This window comes from Pseudorca crassidens, chromosome 16, assembly GCF_039906515.1.
Source record: "Pseudorca crassidens isolate mPseCra1 chromosome 16, mPseCra1.hap1, whole genome shotgun sequence".
NCBI classification, from domain to species: domain Eukaryota; kingdom Metazoa; phylum Chordata; class Mammalia; order Artiodactyla; family Delphinidae; genus Pseudorca; species Pseudorca crassidens.
Genome location: NC_090311.1, coordinates 27247728 through 27269478, shown reverse-complemented (window position 1 = coordinate 27269478; position 21751 = coordinate 27247728). Strand labels below are relative to the sequence as shown.

Genomic DNA, 21751 nt, shown 5'->3' with positions numbered 1-21751 from the left:
GAGCCCCCACGCCACAACTAGAGAGAAGACTGCAGGCCGCAACGAAGATCCCAAGTGCCACAACTAAGACCTGACACAGCCAAAAATAATAAATAAATAAATAAATATTTAAAAAAAAAGTTTGCAACAACTAACCACCTCCCTCCCTCACCTTTCTTATAATAGGGCTTTGCTGAAAGCTTTCAGGGAGTTTGGGGTTTTTATTTTTATTTTATTTATTTACTTTAAAAAATAAATTTATTTATTTATTTTTGGCTGTGTTGGGTCTTCGTTGCTGCGTGCAGGCTTTCTCTAGTTGTGGCGAGCAGGGGCGGTGTGCCGGCTTCTCATTGCGGTGGCTTCTCTTGTTGCAGAGCATGGGCTCTAGGCACGCGGGCTTCAGTAGTTGTGGCTCGTGGGCTCTAGAGTACAGGCTCAGTAGTTGTGGCGCACAGGCTTAGTTACTCCGTGGCATGTGGGATCTTCCCCAACCGGGGCTCGAACCCGTGTCCCCTGCATTGGCAGGCGGATTCTCAACCACTGCGCCACCAGGGAAGCCCTTGGAGTTTTTTTTTTTTTTAAAAAAAAAGGTAGCGTACTATCAAGCATGAGCTCTCAAGCCATGAAAAAAGACATGGAGGATACGTAAGTGCATATTAATAAGTGAAAGAAGCCAATCTGAAAATCTACATACTATGATTCCAATTATATGACATTCTGGAAAAAGCAAAACTATGGAGACAGTAAAAAGATCAGTGTTTGCCTGGGCTTAGAGAGGAGGGAGAGATGAAAAGGCAGAGCACAGGAGATTTTTAGAGTGGCAAAACCATTCTATATGACACTATAATTGTAGATACATGACATTATGCATTTGTCAAAACCCATGGAATGAAAAGAGTGACGCTAATGTAAACCATGATCTTTGGGCAATAGTGATGTGTCAATGTAGGCTCATCAATTGTAGCAAATGTACCACTCTGGTAAGGGATGTTGATAGTGCGGAGTGCTGTGGAAGCGGAGGCAAGGGGTATACAGGAACTCTCTGCACTTTATGTTCAATTTCACTGCGAACCTAAAACTGCTCTAAAAGTCTAATTAATTAATTAAAAAGAGACTCTTCCTCTAAAACAGCTCCTGCATGGCTTTTTTTACTTATGTAAGGAAGGTATGATGTGGAGGAATTATGATAGGCCTTCATAAATTCATTCTGTTCTATATTTTCTGCTTCATATTTGTTTAAATATCTTTGTTTCTTTTCATCAGTGAGTTCTCACCCTATGCCACCAATAATCTTGCCGATTTCCCGCAACTTTAGGTCAGGGTTAGAAGCCTTTACTTGGTCCCAGACTTTTGTGCTGTTTGTCATGTAGGGCATCGGTGGCTTATCTTTGGTGGTTTTGAATCATAATACCAGAGGACACCACGACCCGGACGTTAGTGCCCAGGTTCCTCTGGGCCTGTAGTTCTAGGCGAGATGACTCTATGGATTGTTTCCCACAAACCCTCGTCTGCTGGGCATTTAGGTTGTAGGAGCTGGAGTGGGAGGTGGTGTCATAAGATGATCTTTTTGACATTGTGAAAGATTAAGTTCTCAGTTCCTTAAGAATGACTATGAGACACAGAAACTGTGCCCACAGCTCCAGCTTCACTCCCATCTTTCTGGTTTTATAGAGGGAGGAAGAATGCCTGCACTTACCATCCCACCAAGGTCACATCCAATGTGAGTGGGCTAAGTTCCTGTATTCATTATAATTTCTTATTTTCTATATATTTTTTTAAAGAAGTGTTTGATATTTGTTTGTTTGTTTATTTGGCTGTGCAGGGTCTTAGTTGTGGCATGCGAGATCTTCGTTGCCGTGTGCAGGATCTTTAGTTGCAGCATGCGAACTCTTAGTTGGGGCATGTGGGATCTAGTTCCCCAACAAGGGGTCAAACCTGGGCCCCCTGCATTGGGAGTGCAGATTCTTACCCACTGGACCACCCAGGAAGTCCCTTATTTTCTATATTCTTGATTCTCTGGCAGCTGGGGCCTTACTGACTGGGGAGAGATGGCTCATCCTAGGGTTAACCAGTTCTTAGAGATCACAAACAGGGAGGGTGCCTTTCATATATAAACTAACCAGTCCATAGTCCATACTCCAAACCATCTCCTCTTACGCTCCAGGAGACAATATCCCTCTGCCCTAATCATCCAGGGCTAGATACTAGACTACTACAGACCATCCTATAGCCCAGAGCCCACCGAAATTATTTAAATTTGAAAATTCTGAATCTCCTTACCCTCCCTTGCCTTGACTTTCCCACAGAAACCGCAATAAAGGCTTATGCCCATGCATTCCTCTTGCTCCTTCTGCCTCCTGAATGACCCTGATGCTTCCCCATGTGGACCTGTGTGGCAGGCATGGCCCCTCCTCTTGGGATCTATGAGTAACAAATTATCTTTTCAATGGCAGTCATCTCTTGATCAGTTGACCTCATCATACCTGAATAAAAACAAAAGCCAGGGTACATTTAAAAACAGTCCTCCATAGGAAACAGGGATGTTACTAGGAAGGGGATATAGATGTTGAGTAGCCCCAAAGTGACAAATGTCCACTACAAGAGTGCAAAGAGAAGCAGATAAAACCAACTGAGAGAGAGAGAGCGCGAGAGAGATCGTATGACACACAGTGGGTAAGCTTGCATGACATTTGGGGATAATAATCCCAGTTATCACTTTCAAGTGCCTGTATCTAGGTCCTTATTAGGCCCAGCTTCATCCCTGAAACTTGAAGTCTACGACAGACTTGCTGCTATTTCCTTCTAGTAAAACCTGTTTTGGTTGAGCACGTTGAGTATGTTTCTGCTCCTTGCAGCCAGTGATTCCTCGAACAGGGAACTTTGTTCCCACACAGATGCACCTCAACCTATTAAAAGGTTTTTTCCCAGATGGTGGCCAGTCATTGTTGGCCCAGGCACCTCCTGCCTCCCCCACTGCCCTGCCCTCCTTGCACCCTGTCTTGTCCTCTGGTCTTAAGATTCAAGGCCAGTGCATTTCTAGCCCTGATGCTCCCTCCTCTTCTCATTCAGCTCCCTCTCACCTTGTTTGCCTTGCCCCCTAGTTTGACCTCAGGGTGGGGTTTCCTTTTGCAGAGCAGAGGCCCCTCGTTCCCCCTTTCCACCACTGCTGCTGGGGCAGCCCCTCAACCCCGGCTGGCAGATGCTGGCTCTGTAACTTCTGATTGTCGCCCCCCAGTCTTGCTGCCCTACCTTTTTTAGCCTGAATTCCAGCCCCTGCCTTTAGGAACTGTCACTGCCTCGGGAAGACCCCCTCCACCTCCCTAAATGGAAGGTATTCCATTACACGGTAAAGTGTGGATTAAGTAGCTGTAGGGAAATGTGACAGAATGTCTGTCAGAGTTGGGCTGGACTTGCCAAAACTTGGTGTAATGTGGGGACCCCATCAACATGCCCCCTAAGGAAACATGAGTTGAGTGGAGCCTGGGGCAGGTCAGGATGCTCCAGGTGAGAGGCAGGAAATGGTGTGGGGGAGGGGCAGAAAAAGCTCAGGCGGGGGTGGGGGTGGGGGGTGTCGGGCAGAGAAAGAAGGGCTCCCGGTGGGTGGGGGCAGGAACTTCCCCCTCGCAGCTGTCCAAGGCAGTGGACCCTCAGGATGTCCCACTGCGTTAGGGTGGGTTGGTTGGGGCCCAGCTCAGCTGCTGGTGGGGTGGGGGAGGGGTATGGAGGGGGTTGGGAGGTGGGGGAGGACAGTGAGCCAACAAATGATTCTTCCTGAGGCCAGAGGCGCCTGGACCCCAGAGGAAAGGCCCTCCCTCCAGAGATGAGAAGCTGGTGGTTGCTGCTGGAGAGGGCCTGCGCCTTGGGGCAGCTGGAGGGCCCAAGACTGGCCAACAAGAATATCCAACAGGGTTGTCTAAGCCCCAAGAAAGCAACTGAGCAAATCCCAGAAATGGACCAGCCAGATTCTTAGACCTTTTGGTCTCAGTGCCCGCCCCACCCCCGGGGCTCCTCCCACATTCCTTTGTCCAGAATGGACACTCCCAGCCGCCAGCCCCTCTGTTCGTCTGGGCTGGTGGTCAGTCAGGGCTCAGCCCAGCTTTCCCTCCTCCGCCTCATCCCTGCCATCCTCCCCCGCACGCCTGGAGGTCGTCTCTCCTCCACCTCCGGGGCAGCCCAGGGCCTGCCAAGCCGAGCCCACCTCGCCCCAGCCTCGCCTCAGCCGGGACACAGCCCCTCCCTGCCTTGGCAGGCTGAGGCACCCGAGGCTTCAATTACTGCAAAGGCTTTCTGGAAGCAGGTGAGAAAGTTTAAACAAGTGAGTGAGTGAGTCATCTGGCCCTCCCAGCCCGCATGACCGGAACACCCTTCCTGCCTCAGTCTCACCCTCCCCACCAGCCTCTCCAGTGACCAACCACCGGTTTGCTCCTCATGTGGACACTGTCCTGGGGCCAGGGCCCTCCAAGGCTCCTCTGTTGCCCACCATCACCTACAGCATCTTACTCTGCAGCACACCCCCACCGTTGATGGAGCCAAAGCTCACCTGCAAAGCACTTTCCACAGATTCGTTCATTTAATCCTTACAACGTCCTGAGGTAGGTACTATTATGTCCTTTTTACAGATGACAAAAGCAAGGCCTAGAGATGTTAAATAATGTATCCAAAGTGACACAAGTTGATGGTGGACCCAGGTTCAAATCCCAGCAGTCTGACTCCAGATCAGCACTTTTAAGCAAGACCTAGCCTCTCTCCTCTCTCCCTTTTAGAATTCCCAGCTGTAACACACACACTCACTCACACACGTGTGTGACATTGCAGTGGCCCTGCAGCTTTGCCTCTGGCTCTCCTCCCATCACAAGCGCTTCTTGTACACATTGCAAAGCCCGGTTCATCCCGCACTTACTCTCCCTCTTCTCCCAGATCAGGAGAGGAGAGAGCCTCTTAACTCTGGGGTGTATGTGTGTGTGTGTGTGTGTGTGTGTGTGTGTGTGTTGGGAAAGGGGGCAGTTTAATTGAGGTGACATTTTTTTTAAACCAAAGTATAGTTGATTTACGATATTGTGTTCGTTTTTGGTGTACAGCATAGTGATTCAGCATTTTTGCAGATTGTACTCTATTATCGGTTATTACAAGATAATGGGTATAATTCCCTGTGCTATACAACGTATCCTTGTTTCTTATCTGTTTTATATATAGTAGTTTGTTAATCCCATGCCCCTAATTTGGCCCTCCCCCATTAAGGTGACTTCTTTGTGAGATTTCTGCTCTGAATATCAGTTGTGGAAGGATCATGAGGGGACTAGGAGGGAAAGGCTGGGACCTGGGCCGGGGGGGGGGTTTTACAAAAATGACCCTGAGCCCCATTTCTTTCCATCTAACTGTGACCAGAGCCTCAGCCTCAAATTTAGGGAAAGGAACAAGGAAGTAGCATGTTCAGTGGGGCAGACAGGGTTGAGAGACCATCTCCTCACCTCTCACAGCTGATGGCTTGGAGGGGCAGCATAGAAGAAGGGCGAAAGCACAGGCTCTGGAGTCAGACAGGCCTAAGTCTGAATCTCACTGCTTTGTGGCCTGGGACCTTTAGAGCCTCAATGGTTTAATCTGTAACCTGAGATAATAAATAGCAGCTGATTCTAGCTGTTGAAAGGCGTGAACTCCATTTGGCAACTGTCATAGTACTTGTTGATCCAGGAAAGAATCATCAGTGGATGCTAAAACTACTGGGCAAGAGTTTCTGGGGCGAAAAGACAGTCTCAAAGCATCTCTCCACAGAGCATTTATTAATTTCAAAGGGAAGGGACTTCCCTGGTGGGGCAGTGGTTAAGGCTCCGCACTCCCAATGCAGGGGGCCCGGGTTCGATCCCTGGTCAGGCAACTAGATCCCACATGCATGCCGCAAATAAAAGTTCACATGCCACAACTAAGGAGGCCACGTGCCACAACTAAGAAGCCAGTGAGCCACAACTAAAGGAGCCCACAAGCCACAACTAAGGAGCCTGCCTGCCGCAACCAAATAAATAAATAAATTTAATTTAATTTAAAAAAAATTCCAAAGGGAAAAAAGGAACCTTTGGCAGGGACCACATTAACCTAGTGACCAAAGTTAATATCACCCATAATGGGACCAAATGACATCCTGTGCCTCTTGATGGATGCACCAGGGAGGATGCAGAATCACTCATATGCTATCCCTGTCTAAATGCACAAACCGAATCTAATGAGAAAGCTGTCAGATGTCCAAGACTCTTCCAAAGAGTCAATATTATAAAAGGCAAAAGAGATGAGAAGAATGTTTGCAGATTAAAGGAAACTAAAGAGACATGACAACTAACCACAGTATGTAATTCCGGATTGGATCCTGTATCAGGAAAAAACAAATGCTATAAAAGACAGTATGGGACAAAGGGCAAAATTTGAATATGGACCATATATTAGATAATAGTGTGTATCAATCACATTTCCTTAGTTTGGTAGTTGTCCCAAGGAAATGTCAGAAAATATACTTGTTCTTGAGAGATATGTACTGCTGCGGGGTGGCGGGGGGCATGAATTGGGAGATTGGGATTGACATATACACACTAATATGTATAAAATAGATAACTAATAAGAACCTGCTATATAAAAATAATAAAATAAAAATTTAAAACAACATAAAAAAGAGATATGTGCTGCTGAAGTATTTAGGGATATGATGTTTGTAACTTACCCTCAAATAGTTCCAAAAAAAAAACCTAAAATAATTACATCTCTGTGTGTGTGTATGTGTGTGTGTGTGTTGGAGAAAGAGAGCGAGAATTAAGCCAATGTGGCAAAATATTATCAGTGAATCTTGGTAAAGGTCATTTGGGAGTTTATTATACTATAGTTCTAACTTTTCTGTAGGTTTAAGATTTTTCAAAATAAAAAGGTTGTTAAAAGAGAGTTACTGATTAACAAAGCCTGGCACTGATTTAGACCTTGTTAGATGATAGTTCATATTTTTGCAGGACAGTGGGTCCCAAAGGCAGCACAACCCTGGGCTCGCAGTGAGACCCAGGGTCAAGGTCCTCACCCATCATCTGGCTTCACTGAAATCCCCAAGCTTCCACCTTTGTATCCACTCTCAGAATCTTCCGGCCAGAGCTGAGAGGTGGGGAATGGGAGGAGGTGGCCGACGGGTGTGAGGAAGACAGTCCTTCCTCTTTCCTCACCCTCAAGAATTGTATCTTTTGGGAGTCTGGACAGATTTGTCCACATGTATTAAGTGGTTTGTGTTGAGCGATTTGCCAACAGAAAAGATATTGATTGAGAAGCAGGAATGTTCCACTGGCTCACCCTCCTGCCTCTTGGCAATGCCTGCACCTCCGAGTACCAGAAAGGTGCAACCCCGCCCCCGCCCGCCAAGGCATCACTCAGCCCTGGGAAAGCCAGCCTGAGTGTCAACACTGTGGCAGAGAGAAGTGCTAAAATGTATATTTAAAGATGTCTGAACAGACTTGTTTGAGAGACAACTGGAGCTGTGAAGTAATCCAGATGTCTCCCTATGTCTCAGTTTTGAAGGCAGGGTTTGCCTGCAGGCCTCTGACCTTTAATGTCTTTCTATTATTGTTAGCATTTAACAAAACTTTGCTTAAGACTTGGGGATGACAGAAATCAACGCAGAGAGGAGCTTATAACTGCTGCTAGCGAGGCTACTTACCTCTTAAGACCCTCTCTGGGACAGAAGTCAGCTCAGCCTAGGATTCTCCAGGCCTAATGCCTGGGCCAGTGACGCTGCACCAGGTACAAACATTTCTTCCATAAATTGACCTCCTCTGGAGCCCTAGTGGCCCCGTGAGCCAATGTCTGCAGCCCCAGTGGGCAATACTAACCCATGGGGAGAGTTAACAGGCTCTTGCTCAGAGCCCTGCTTCTAGAATCCTCCCCCAGTGTAAGCAAGGGTCCAAGAGCCAGTGGGCTGAGCCCAGGCAGAATAAGTCACAGCAGGAGATTAAAGTTCCAGGGAGAACAAGAACGTAGGAAACCAAAGGGCTGTTGGCAGAATGATTCAGATCTACAAAGACAGGGCTCTGAGGGAGAGCTGATCAGGAAGACAGAAGAGGAGGATCTGGAGCCATTACTACCATTTTTCTCACCCAGCTTCCCTGCTAGTTATCTGCCACACCCCTGGCCCCTGGAATGAAAGGGTGTGGGGGGGTTGGGGGGGGCAGGTGGTGTCTCACTGCAGACCAGTGGACACTCCCAATCAGCTCTATTCTTTAAGGAAGCCCCCTCCCTTCCATGTGTGCATTGAGGGGCTGCCATCACACTATCCTTGCCCTCCTGGCTACAATGTTCAGCCAAAGGAAGAGAGTGTGACTCAAACTGAGTCATTAGCTCCTTAACTGGGATTTTGCATACGGGTAACAGGAGAGAGAAGGCCTTTTTAAAATCTGGGATCCCTTTATTTACTCTGGGTGATACAAGCCTAGAGTTGTCAGCCTTCCCCATATTCCATGTAAAGGTCCAATATGAGGGAATGAGGCCAACACAGAGGGGAGTAGAGCCCCAGTGACATTGTTGGCATTTCTCGATCCAGTTGTTCCTGAAGTCCTTTCCAGTCTGTTCATATCAGTTACAGGAACTAATCTGTTCCCACTTTTCTTCTTGGGATACTTAGAGTTGGACTTCTGTCTCTTCTTTAAAAAAAAAAAAAAAGAAAGGAAGAAATGGTCCCTGACTAATACACTGTGTGAGACTCCTTGTCCCCCAGGCTAAGCAGAATCTCTCTCTCTCTCTCTCCCCGCCCCCCTCTATCATATTTTAACTACATGCAGAGATTACAGTTTAGTGGCTAAAGCTAAAAGGTTGTATACATTCAGGACTAGGGCAATCACTTGGTTTGAGATTCACTGCTGGAAACAAAAAAGAAAATTGGTCTGTTGAGATAAATATAGGCAAGAAAAAGAACCAGATGGGCACATTGAGAGAGACATGATTTTTCCAATTCCTGAGCCCCAGTGTGCTTCCTGCATTTCCTTTCTGTGATATTCTGAATTCCTACAATACCTACAATGTCTTAGGCTTTCTTGGGTCTAAGTGACAGAAACCCACCCAGGCTAACTTAGGCAAAAAGGGTAGTTATCATAAGGATAGGTGTCTCCTGGAACCCAGGGACAGGGGCACCCCTGACCCCAGGAGGGCCTGGAAGCCAGGCAGCCTTCTCTCTCCCGGTTCCATGGTCTCAAGCATCTTACTTGAGACCCACTTCCTTCAATTCTCCACGTGCACGAGACTGAGCATGGCTGCTCCACAGCCCCTGAGTGTACACATTCAAGTGGCCACAGAGATGACCTGACCACCCTCTGGCCTTTGTCCAAATGAGGAGAAAGGCTCTGGCGGGCCCAGTCTGGGTCAGTCTCCACCTCTGATCAGCCACGTCTGGTAGAGTGGGGGTCGCATTGTACCCCGGTTTCTGCAGCCCACCTCCGGGGAAGGCTCAAAGAGGAGTCCTCTGTGGCTGTGTTATATCAAGCTGCTTTGGGTGGGTTTCCACTCACTGCCATCAAACAGAGTTGACGAAAACAGCTACCGATAGCCTTGGGGGCCAGTTTGCCCCTCACCTCTCCCTATCAGGATGTGTGGCTCAGGGGCGTGACCAGCTGGATCGAAGGGCCCGTTCTTCCTAAATGAGTGCAGAGAACATTCTTCCTCAATCAGTCTCATGTGAACAACCAGCATTCATGGTGGTGGCAGTTGACTGTCCCTTCCTCCCCCACCCACAACCACCCCTGAGGAGAACTGGCCAGATGTTTCCCACCTGGACCCAGCATGCATCCTGTGTAGGGTGACTAAGAATCCTACGGACATTCCATAGGCAGGCTCCTACCTGGCAGGTACATGACAGTTGTTCAGGAACGACAAGTACCAATGTTTTACCATCTCTGGACAATCCTGGAACCATACAGACTTAGCACTGAATGGAGAATTCTGGAAGTTGAACATGATTCTACAGATTTCACTAGGGCTGCAGGGGCTGAGGCAGGTCAGCATGAATCTTGGGCACCTCTCCCAACCCTGCACTGAGGACTCTAAAAGATATCAGTTCCACCCGGAGGCCAGAGGTTTCTTTCCTGAGCACCTAGTCTGCTTGGTGAAGCCCCTGGAGTATGTCTTTAACGTCTCCCTCTTCCATGATTACTTGGCAACAGGAAGCCCTGGATCTAGGGTAGGATGGGGGCTGCCTGATGGAGCACAGGCCGAATGAAGGCTCAAAGTGGGAAGGGCAGCAGGATGTTTCCCATTCAAGGCTGTTAGTATAAAATGAAAATATGACTGGCTTGCATCAAAGCAGAAGCACGTAATTACAGCCTAATATGATTGAAAGGGATAATTCAGAATTTAGAATAAAATATAAAGAAATGCAAACATTCAGTTGTGTCTAGATTCCCTCACTCATCCAGTATTGTCCTGTTCCCCATCACTTTCTAATCTAACTCTAATTTTATCCTTCAACTTGAGTAGAATACACTTTCCTAAATCATTCAGAGCATATCTTGGCTTGTTCAAGGCCCAGCCTCCTGTTTGCCTCCAGGGCCCCGTGGGCAGCTTCCATTTAGCTTTTAGGATTCATGCTGGCAGGAGACATGTGACTGCCTCAGTGCTTCCACTGGCAGAGGATGTGTTCCAACAGGACACCTCGTGAGTAATAAAAGCATCAGAGCAACAGCCTAAGTGGCACAGGGAGGAATGCACTGGAGAGGGGGTGGGGGAGATGCTGCAGTACAAACGTCATTAACGACTAAAACGATGACAAACCACCAGGAAGGAAGCGATAGGGACTTGGGGAAAGAAGAAAGGGAAGGTTAGGCGAGGCAGGACCTCGGCCAGGTGATGGGGTTTAACACCATCAGTGATGAGTCATGTTGATTACATGTCCCCAGATGTGATGTGATATGAGGAGGAGGGCACTTCACCTCTGCGGTCTTCTTCCCAAAATCCATAGCCCCAGTTTAACCATGAGAAAACCACCAGGCAAACCCAAATTGAGAGACAGTCTACAAAATCCTTGACCAGTACTCCTGCAAAATGTTAGGGGCATTAAAAAACCAAGGAAATCATGAGAAGCTGTCACACACAAGAAGAGACTAAGAAGACGTGACGGCTAAATGTAATGAGGTATCCTGGATGGAATCCTGGAACAGAAAAAGGACATTAGTGGAAAATCTAGTGAAATCAAATAACGTGGAGTTTAGTTAAGTAGTAACACACCAATATTGTTGGCTTAGTTGGGATGAATACACTGTGGTAACGTAAGACGCTAACAACAGGGGTGCTGGGTGAGGGGTACATGGGAACTCTGTACTACCTTTGCAACTTTTCTGTACAGTGTTGGTTTGGTTTGGTTTGGTTTTTTAAGGTAATGCGGGGATTGTGGGGGTGGGGGTGGGGAGGGCAGGAGGACCTGGCTTTCTGGTTGGAAGGAGAGGGAAGTTTTGAAAGGAAGAAGTCCTAAGGAATCTGAAGTAGGACCAGAGAGGCTGCGGGTCTTGAATGAAACAGGCATCCCTGCCCCAGCAGCCCTGAGGAAGCGGCTTCCTACAAATAAGGTTAGCACGGTTTCCCTTACCTGTGGATGGCAGAGAGAGATCTAGAGCTGAACTCGTCCAACTCCAACAGGCACACGAATCACTCAGGGAAATCCAGGTGATGCTTGATGCTGTTGGTCCCAGGACCACACTTTGAGTTGCAAGAGGCTGGAGAGACGGACGTCACCGCTCGCCTGGGAGGAGGGAAAGAGATGCTGAAAGGGAAGCTGCAACCTGAAGGCACGATTCCCAACCTCCGCAGGGCCTGAGTAGAGGGGCGGGCTCGCGCGGTGGCCGGAGCAGAGCAGGAACAGAGCGCAGACTCTGCAGAGTCAGGAAGCAGGTCCAGTTCTGATCGCCTGCAAACTGCCACACTGGGCGGTGCCTTCGTCCTCAGCCTCGCGTCCCCATCTGCACAAAGGGCATCCTAACTCCCGGTGCCTGTGTCTCTAGATTGTTCTGGGGATTGAATGTGAGGGTCTCGGCACACAGAGCAAGTCCTTGTTGAAATAACTGAGGCCCTCCAAAACAGCTTCAGATGACTTACAAAGATTGTGTTTCCCTGTTTTTTTTTGTACCCTCATGAAGCTACTTTTGCTTTATGTATTGAATCATTCAGTCATTCAACAGATATACATCGAAAGCCCACCATCCAAAGAATTTGCTGTCTGAAATCTCCAGTCTCGTGGAATACAGATTTAGAGGTTAGAGCTGAAGAAAAGGGAAAGGCCGGCTGGATCTCACCTCTACTTGCCAAGTCCCCCTTTGTCTTTCTCCATCTGCTATGCTCCCTCCCTCTGACCTCCCTCCCTGGCTGGGTCCACAGAAGAGAGAAAACTGCACCCGTGGGCCACCTCCAGGGACCCTCCTGCTGGTGAAGGTGTGCCCTTCCCCCCCAGCCGCCCTTCTCCCTGGCGTTTACCTCCCCTTTCTCTGGCTGTAGGGCTTTGGCCGAAACCTCAGCCACGTCCTGACCACTGTCCTCTCAGGGGCCGGGGCTATGGAATTCCTGCTCATCCTCAAATTTAATGTATACAAACACATTTATGTGCACAGTCACAGGAGTTTCAAAATCAAATCAAGGTGGTTTCCTCACAGCAGATACAAGGAAAAGAGAAAGAAATCGAGGCTGTTGACTTCTGCTGTGTCACAGACACTTTAGGAATCTGATAACAGCATATAATGTGTCACCACCCAGAAAAACACACTTAAGCACAGCTGCAGGGGTTTCTAGGCACTGGGTTAAGAATGCCAGGTCTAGAGGCTCCTGTAAGCTTAGGAATACAGGGAGAACACAGCCAGACAACAGGCTAAGGTGGTGGGTATGATGAAAGCCCCTAGTTTTCAGTGTCATCACACGGTCTCTATGCCCTCAAGTCCCCAACTCCATCGGTGGTCACCCTCAGCCACACTTCACACCATCCCACAGGTCAGGGTGAAGACTTGCCCTGCGGTGCATCCTGTCAGCTGCTTCTCCTGGGACCTTCAGGAATCTCAGTGCATTGTCCCATTGGTGTGGAAACCCTGGGCCACTTCTTTCTGGCCTGTGGCTGATTCCACTCTCACTGCCCTCCAGCATTATTCTTGGTCTTCCTCCTCTTGGGCTCAGGCTAGCACAAAAAAATAATGCACCTTTTTTCCCAGCACAGAAGTCCACAGACCTTTACTCAGAGCCCAAAGAGATTAGAAGGAAATAAACAAGAAGATAAAATGCATAAAAATAGTCCGTCATCCCCAGGACATCTCCTTGACTCCAGACCTTGGCCACAAGCTGGTGGCCCTGGGTCTTGGTTTCTGCCCTCCCATCTCCTTATCACTGTCTCAAGGACTTTCCTTCTTTGCTTGCAGGATCTTAGCTCCCCAACCAGGGACTGAACCCAGGCCCCAGGCAGTGAAAGTGCTGAGTCCTAACCACTGGACCACCAGGGAATTCCATCAAGAACCTTCCTTCCTAAATGATCCCTTCACTGCTTTTTTCCTCAGGTTCCCTCTCACGCATCGCTCTATCACTGTCTTCCTCAGGCGCTGTATATGAGGAAGATGTGGCTGCCCCCAGGAACAGAGAAGAAAATGCTAGTTTTTCTACCAATATCCATGATCCTGTTCTTTCTTCAGCACACCTGAGTTTTATAGCAGGCGCATGGTCACACAGCTGAAGATTATACTTCCCAACATCCTTGCAGCTAAGGTGAGTCTGTGCAACTGAATTCTGACTGATGGCTATGAAGAGGTCAGCTGTAGGCCACTTTTAAGTTATGAGCTTAAAAGAAATGGGTATGTGCTCCTCTTATTCTTTCCTTCTTCCCACTGACTGGGAGGCAGACATGATGGCAGGAGCTAGAGCAGCCAATTTGAGCCCTCTCATGGGAGCCACCATGGGCCTCAAACAGTGACTGATACACAGTAGGTGCTCAATAAAGAATTTTTGGAGGGACTTCACTCATTTACTCTTCACAAAAACCCTATGAGGTAGAATTACTGTGTCATTAACTATTATCATCCCAACTTTACAGATGAGGAACCTGAGGCACAGAGAGGTTGAGTAACTTCTGTAAGGTCACAAAGGGTAGGATTTGAACCTGGTTCCAGAGTCTGCTCTTAATTGTGGTAGCATATAGACTTACATGAGGGAGAATAAACATCTGTCACATTTAGCCTCTGTATTTGGGGGCCTCTTTGTTATAGCAGCTTAGATATCCCTTAATATACCCTCTGTGACATCCCAGAGGTGACTGTGGGTCTCCCCATTGCCTAAGGCCCAAGAATGAGCCCCTTGAAGGCCAGTTGCCAAGGAGGCAGACTTCTAGGAGGCAGCTGAGGGCGGCTCTCTAGGGGCTGAAGACTCCAAATTGAGTCCCTTCCTTTTCACTCCAGGCTCCGTACTATTAAAAATCAGCAAAGTCCCCATCCTGCTTGGGTCAGCAGCTCCTGAAGCACCCACATGTGCTCACTAACCCTCCCTTTCCTCCAACTTATCACCTCAAAGACATGGGCACACTCACACTGCACCCCAATGAGGACACAACCCCTGAACCCTCCCCAAAGGGTAATGTTTGGTCTGTTATTTAAATCAACCAACATTTCAACAGTTTTGCAGTTTACAGTTTACAAGGTACCACCACAGAATCTAAGCATGGAAAGATATCCAGGATCTATTATTAAGTGAAAAAAAAAGTAAGTTTCAGAACAATATGCATGTTCTTTTCTTATTTCTACATACACGTGCACACATCTATATGTCTGTGAAAATGCAACCCCCTCTCTGGAAATAGTGGCTACTCATGACCATTCTGGAATAGAGCAGGTCTGACGGTCACCCCCATTTTACAGATGAAGAAACTGGCTTTAGACAGGTCAAGGCCCAGACCATAAGGCTAGCATGGGTGAGACCCCTGTCCCGCACCTCAAAGCCCTGCTGTTTCCAATAGACCTGCCTCCTGTCTTTCTAGGTCAATGTCTAGGTTATTGTCCCCACAGTTCACCCAGCTCACTACTCCCTACCCCAACCCCAGCGTCTGCCCTAGAACGAAACCAGAGACAGGCGGTCTCGGGGGGAGCTTTTCTGGCAGGGCCTCACTGCCTTCTTATGACCAATAACACTAGATAGTCTCGGGCAGTGGATCTCACCCAGTGACAAAGGAATCCCAATTGCCTGGAGAACATGATAAAAATGTACTAGCCAGCACCCCCCGAACCAAACTCCTGATCCAGGCTCAGCCTCCTGTGGGGTTTTTTTATAACAAGTTCTCCCCCACCCCTGGCAGGTGAACTTAACCCGCAGCCACTTTGTTAATATTGGAAAGTGACGTTAGGTAAGCCCCTTCGTGTGAAGGGTAAGGCCATGGCTGTTTTCCCCTTTGTTTTCCCACAGAGATCAGTTACATTTCTTTGGTGGGAGAGGTGGGCTGGGAAGAAAATGTGGGAACAATGTGGAAACCTTGGGGCACTGCAAGAGAGATGGCCTCATGTGCCCACATGGAGGAGAAACCTCTGAAGGAGGGTCCCCCTGAACTTATTAACATCTTACATCTAGCGCTGAAGTTCTTGAATAATAGCCGGCATTTGTACTGAAATGTGCCTTTTACAAAGCTCTTTTGGGGAACATTAGGCTCACCCGGCCCTCAGTGCAGCCCTCTGAGGCAGGGATTACTGTCCCTAACTCACAGATGGAGAAACTGAGGCTTAGAGAGATGAAATGACTTAAAGTCCCACAGCTAGGAAGTTACAGGCTTAAACCCAGGATGTCTGATCCCTAATGACAGACATGATTTCCTCAGCTGTAAGCCATTGTGTGTATGTGGGGGGGCGGGTATGGGAAGTTGGGGATTCTGTTCTTCTCACAGACTAGTGCGCATAAGAATCCAGGAAGGGGGCTCCCACACCACAGGGAAGATTCTCAGGCCTGGTTCCCAGGGATTCCATTTCAGTGGCTCTGGAGTACAGCCCTGAAATCTGCATTTTCTCAAGCTCAGATTGGCATACAGCTGGGCACATCAGCCACGTCTCCCCTGCTGCCTTCTCCCAGACCTATGGAGAAGGGGACACGAGGTGTCCTGGCTCAGAGTGTGGTGACTCTAAGGCCTCCCAGATATCCACACTGGAGAGAGGAGGAAGCACCGTGCCCCCTCATGGGAAACTACTGAAGACCCCAAGAGAGAAAGGATAGGAATGGAAAAGGGCAGAAGCCCCACCACCACTTTCCCCATCTAAGGCCTGGGTTTAAGGAGTCTCATCTTCCTGGACTACTTAGAGTAACTGGAAATTTCCAATAGTTGTGGCTTACTTTGATCTGTGTCCAGATGAGCAGGAGGGGCCTGGATCAGAGCTCTGGGAGACCTATACACAATCACAGAGCATCACCTCAAATGAAAGGTTGTCACCAGATCTCATTACAGGGGGACCTTCGAAGTTCTGTACCCCTCCTTCTGTCACACACACACACACACACACACACACACACACACACACACTGCCCCCCTCTCTTCTCTAAGGACAGTGCCAAAATCAAGGGCAAAGACCTAGAGTGACCTTTACGGACTGCCTCATCCCACCGCTGACCAAGGTTCCTGCCCACTCTGACCTTGCTTCACCTAGTTGTCCAGGGCTAGAGAATGCCCTGCAGTGGCGTGGGAGCAGATCCTGGGAGTGGGGCTCTGGTGAGAGTAGCTGTGCCAGGGTCAGGGGCTCAGGGTCAACAGGAGATGGTGGCAGCCTGGGTCAGCAGGAGGAAGTACTTTGTATTGGGGGAGTCAGTGTGTGTCAAGCACGAGAGGGACCTTGTGGGGTTCTCTGCCAGGGAATGGCTGGCTGTCACCTGGAAACTCAGGGATCTTGGCTCTTGTAGAAGTGCCAGACAGCACTGTCACCACCTCTCACCACTTTTTAGATAGTCTCTGAATGGACTGACCTGTTGGCACTCACCCTTCCCCTGACATTTCCATCTGTAGATTTTACTACCTAGAAAATACAGCCTGTCCTGTCAGGCTTGACAATCATACTGTGGAGGAAGAAATTTATAACTTTCCAGACACCGTATCAGTTGGGCAGGGAGGCAGCTGGCCCAGCAGCAGAAGGGAAAGAGCACAGAACTAGCAGTAATGGTGGAACTCAGTAGCACTGAGTCATTTCTTCCCTGTGCAAACCCATAAAGACCAGAGAAGCCTCTTCTTCCCGTTTGGGTAAGGGACCTCCTCCCTGAAGGCAGAGGGATGGCTAAGATGACCACCGGCAGATCAGATCAGGATCAGAGAAAAACAGATCCTGCTTTTTGCCTGAGTTTTGCAGCCCCTCAGAGCGGCAGCCTGCAGCAGTGCCGAACTATGGACAGCAGAGGGAGCTCTTGCCCAACCTTTCCCGCGCGGAGGAGGTTGCAAGGACCTGAGCTTTGCGAGCCGAAGGGTTCTGGTAATTTGCTTCCGAAGTCTGGGTGGCTGCAGAGCAGCGCATGGCTGGAGTAGGAATAGGGATGACTAGAGGCTCATAACTTCGCTTTTAGGCACTCACCCAGAAGTAGTGGCCTCTTGCGATGCCCCAAGGAGGACCCTTTTTATGCCCCGCGCCAGTAGAGACATGGGCTTGCGCCTTTCTCAGCCCCACTCCATATCCGATCCTTGAACGAGCGTCCCCTGCATCTGAGGGTTCCAAGGAGGTGCCCCCCCGACCTCCCACCACCAGCTGCACCCCTGCTCTTCCTTGCTGTGGTCCTCTCCTAATGTCTCAGTGCCAGAAAGTGGAGGTGTAGCGTGCTCACGTAAGGGCTTGTGGTGTGAGAGTGGGACTACGTCCGGGTGGGCTTTGGGGTTCCAGGTGGGTTGGGGGGAAAGAGGTGGCTGAAAGGTGCATGCAGCTGTTGAGCACCTCCACAAATGCCGCTAGGTGGCGCTCGAAGCCCGCATCTCAGAGAAGCGCGGGTTTTTGAAGACCCTGGCTCAAGTGCAAGGGATTTGGCTTGAAGACTTAGGGAGGGATGCAGGAAGGAGCCAGCTGAGTCCAGGGATCCTCCTCACTGCAACAGAGGGACGGACTTGGTATTTGGGAGCTATGGAGCAGCCATGGTTTCCAGGAGGCTTGGAAAGGGCGAGGAGAAGAGCGGGGCCGAAGGCATGGCACATATTGCGAGGGATAAAGGATGAATCCCCCAGACCTTCCCCAGGAGCTGGAGAGGGGTTGGAGGATCCTCCATCTTTTAATCTGTCGTCGGATTAAAACCTATAAAACCTCCGGATTTATAGGTTTTGTTCTGAGGCCACTGGGAGAAGAATTCGGGGTCTCAGAATCCAAATTCGGCCTGGGAATTAAAAAATGCAAGATAATTCCCGCGTCTGTCCATCTGTCTGTTTTCCTCCCAGGATTTGTGGGTCTGTGTATCACCTCCTGCTCTGGGCCTTCCATACTCCACCCCGTGCAACCGGAAGGCGGGGGGGGGTGGGGGTGGTGGGGGTGGGGGAGAAATCTCCGGATCTTTGGCTTCTCTTTCTTTGCTCTTCCTTCAGATACCCTCAACGGCTTCCGCTGACTCTGGGAAATGTGCCCCAAGCTTTGAAGAACGGCCCTCACCCCCCTCAGAGTCCAGGACAGAAGGGGAAGGGGCTCTAAATGCATCTGACTCTGACACATTCCCTGGGTCAGAATTTCTCTCCAGGACACCCTGGAGTCAGGTGCCCTTCCTCTGCTTGAGGCCTTCCCTGAACTGATCCATCGGGCCCCAGTTTAGCTTCTCGCCAAGGCCTGCAAATTACTGAGACTGTGATGCCCCAAACTTGTGGGATCCTCCCTCGGCACCATCCCCGTATTCGGAGGCTTGACCCAGAGGTCTCATTCCCTCCCAGCTCTCACCCTCAGCGTTCAATCCGGAGCCCGTCTGGAGGGAAGGGAAGACCTGAAGAGGCCGAGGGCACCTGCTGCCAGCTGCGCAAGCGTTAATCCCACCCAGCCGTCCAGAGATCGAGATCCGATGAGGGGCGATAGAAACTGTCACGCGCTGGCAGCCTCACGAAGTGCGGAACGCGGTCTGGCCTGGCGGACTGGAACTCCTAGGTGAGACCCAGACCCGCCGGCTTCCTCCCCTAAAGTAGCGGGTGGCGGGGAGAGGTTGCGTTCTCGTTATGGGGACATAGAAATGTGGGTTCAGAGACTGAAGGGAGCCGGGACTGGGACCCGGAGAGGTGGTGCTTCCCCTGCGGTCCACGCTTACCCGCCTTGCTCCAGAGGCCTTAACAACGTCCCCAGAGGTTGCCAACCTCCTGGAATGGGGTAGGTGGGCTTGAAAGGACGCTGAATCTCCCTTTGGGCCTGCAGAGTCCCCTCAACAATCCGGGCCCTAGCTCCCTGTCCCTAGCAGTGCCAGCGCGGCGGGAGCTCCAAGGTCAGCGCGCTGGGACACGGGAAAGTGAGGGCCTGCCGAGTGGGTGGCCTGGGGCAAAATGAATCCAGGGTTCTGGGAGAAATTGGGAGAAGTGGAGGTTTGAATGACCTCCGCCCCAAGGTGCCCGTTTTCCAAGCTTCGGCACCACATGCTGCCAGGCCTCGGTGGGGGCGGGGGGGGGGCGGATAGAGCCCGCCCCTGAGAGTCCCCTCCCCCTCCCCGAGGCCGGAGGTATTACTGCTGCTTGATCAGACCTCATTTCCTGCGAAAATGGAGACATATCCAGGGTCCTTAATAAAGTGAATGACGAGGCTTCGGCTGTAATTGGGCTTCCGGTTGGTGGCTATTTCCTTAAACTGACAGTGGAAACAATGTAAAGCCACAGCGCCCAAATATAATTATATGATTATCAGAAAGAGGTGCAGGATGGATTTGCCCAGACCCGGAGGCGATCACCTGAGAAATGGGCACAAACGCTTACCCAGACCAAGGGACCCAGGAACCCTGGACCTCCACACCGACCCCACATCCAAGCGGGCGCCTCAGCAAGCTTTGGCTTCTCCTCCCATCCCGAGCCCCGCTCTGCCGCTGCCATAGGGAAACGCAGGGCCTTTATACGCTGGGGCGTGGGTGGGTCTTCTGCTTCTGAGAGGAGGAGGGTCCTCCAGTTCCGGGGGTGGGGGGCGGCCTGGCTGAGAGTCCCCGGACCGGTGCCCCGGACCGCGTACGCCGGCTGCATATTTCTATGCATAATCCGATTTTCTCCATGACTATTTAGTTAAACTCTTTTAACAACAGCTACATAATTAGAATTTGGATTCCCATTAATTTTCCCTGGGCCTCGAACCATTTGCAGCTCACAGTGGTAATTAATGCGATACATCACTAACTTTACCCAGCGCCGGCCAGCCGGGCTCAGATCGCTCGGCCCGCGCCTGGCACCCCTGTGCGGGTCCCTGACACTGGACCCGGCTTTCCGAGTGGGGGCCGTTTTCCTCCCTCCAAAGCCAAATGCCTCGGCTCGCGCAACCAAAGCCTTCTTTCCAGGAAATTTCACAATTAAAAATATTTATCGGGAGCAGATTTACGTTTCTGGGTTTCCAGTCTCGGGGCGTCTGGGTAGGCTATTAAGAGTAATTAGCATCTTTTGCGCGTGCAGATTTACTTCGCTCATTGCCACATCACTCATCCCTAAAAGCCAGCGCAGGCGAAAACAGGCGCGGCCGCCAAAGCCGCTGCGAGAGCTACCGCCCCCGTCTGGGTCTGACTAGGGCTCCCCCGGCCCTGAGCCCCCGTACGCTGCCCGCTCCTAGTTAATCTGGCCAAACTGCTTGCTCCAGGCGCAGGAGGCTGCGCGCCAAGCGAAAAGGTTCCCACCCTGGAGACGACTGACGCAAGGTCGACCTCAGGCGGCGGGGGAGAAGGCCCAAGCCAGGCTCTCCCCGCTGCCTGAGCCCACGGTCTGGACCCGAGGCTTCGCGACAGTGCACTTGTGTGCGCGAGCGAGTAGGCGTGTCTGTATATGCAAGATCTCGTGCGCGCAAGTGCACGTGCATGTGGTTGTTAGTGCGCGTTCCTGAAAATGCACGAGGCGCGCGTGGAAAACGAGCGCCTCAGCCCCCACATTCAACAATCCCTTCCCAGGACCGCAGCTCAAATGCCAGTCCTAGGCCACTCAGCTAGGGCACTGAGGTTCAGAGGGAAACTCGGACCCCTACCTTGCCTTGATTTCCTTTCTACAGAGCCGGCCCCAGCCACCCTGAGGGCCTGGAACGCGCAGCGCAGGGCGAGAGGGAAACTGGGAGGCCTGACGCCCGCTCACGTCCGAGCGCAGGTTGCCTGGTGCTGGTGAGAGGCCGCCAGAGAGAGGGCAGGCGGAGCAGGGAGTCACTGAACAGCGGCTGGCAGGACCGCTGGGGGCGGCCGGAGAGGTTGGGACCAGGTGGGAATGGGGTGGGGGTGGGGGTGGGAGTGGAGGGGATGGGAATGGGGGGCGGGCCAAGGTGCAGAGTGGTGGTGGGAGAACCAGGGCCAGCAAGCGCCGCGGTGGCTCCCGAGCTCCCGGCCGAGGCACCCACTCCGGGTTGGTTATTAACGCGCTGGGAAGTCCTCGAGCCGCCCAACTTTCTTCTCTTTAATGAGCCTAGAAGAAGAGGCTGCCCTGAAGGGGTTTGTTCATTAAAGATGTAGCTGGAGGAATATTGTCTCATTAATTATCTGGTTTTAATTACACTCCTACCCTTTGAATCCAGAGATGGGAAAAGTTGATTCAGTGGCGCCGCCCCCTTTAGCTTAAAGAGTCGGGCGGGGCAAGGAGACCAGGAGGGGGCGGTGAGGACTGCGTGTGCCCGGGAAGATGTGAGCA

General features: G+C 50.6%; 1 long non-coding RNA gene across 2 annotated transcripts in view; it reads left to right on the top strand.

Annotated features, from left to right (window-relative positions):
• LOC137208865 (uncharacterized) overlaps positions 1 to 20554 on the top strand; it is a 54118-nt gene extending 33564 nt beyond the window's left edge. For both annotated transcript variants that reach the window (XR_010935794.1, XR_010935793.1), the window contains exons 4-6: positions 1651 to 1699; positions 13545 to 13710; positions 18515 to 20554. This is a non-coding gene — a long non-coding RNA (uncharacterized lncRNA). The remainder of the gene's footprint in view (positions 1 to 1650; positions 1700 to 13544; positions 13711 to 18514) is intronic.
• Positions 20555 to 21751: the final 1197 nt, after the last annotated feature.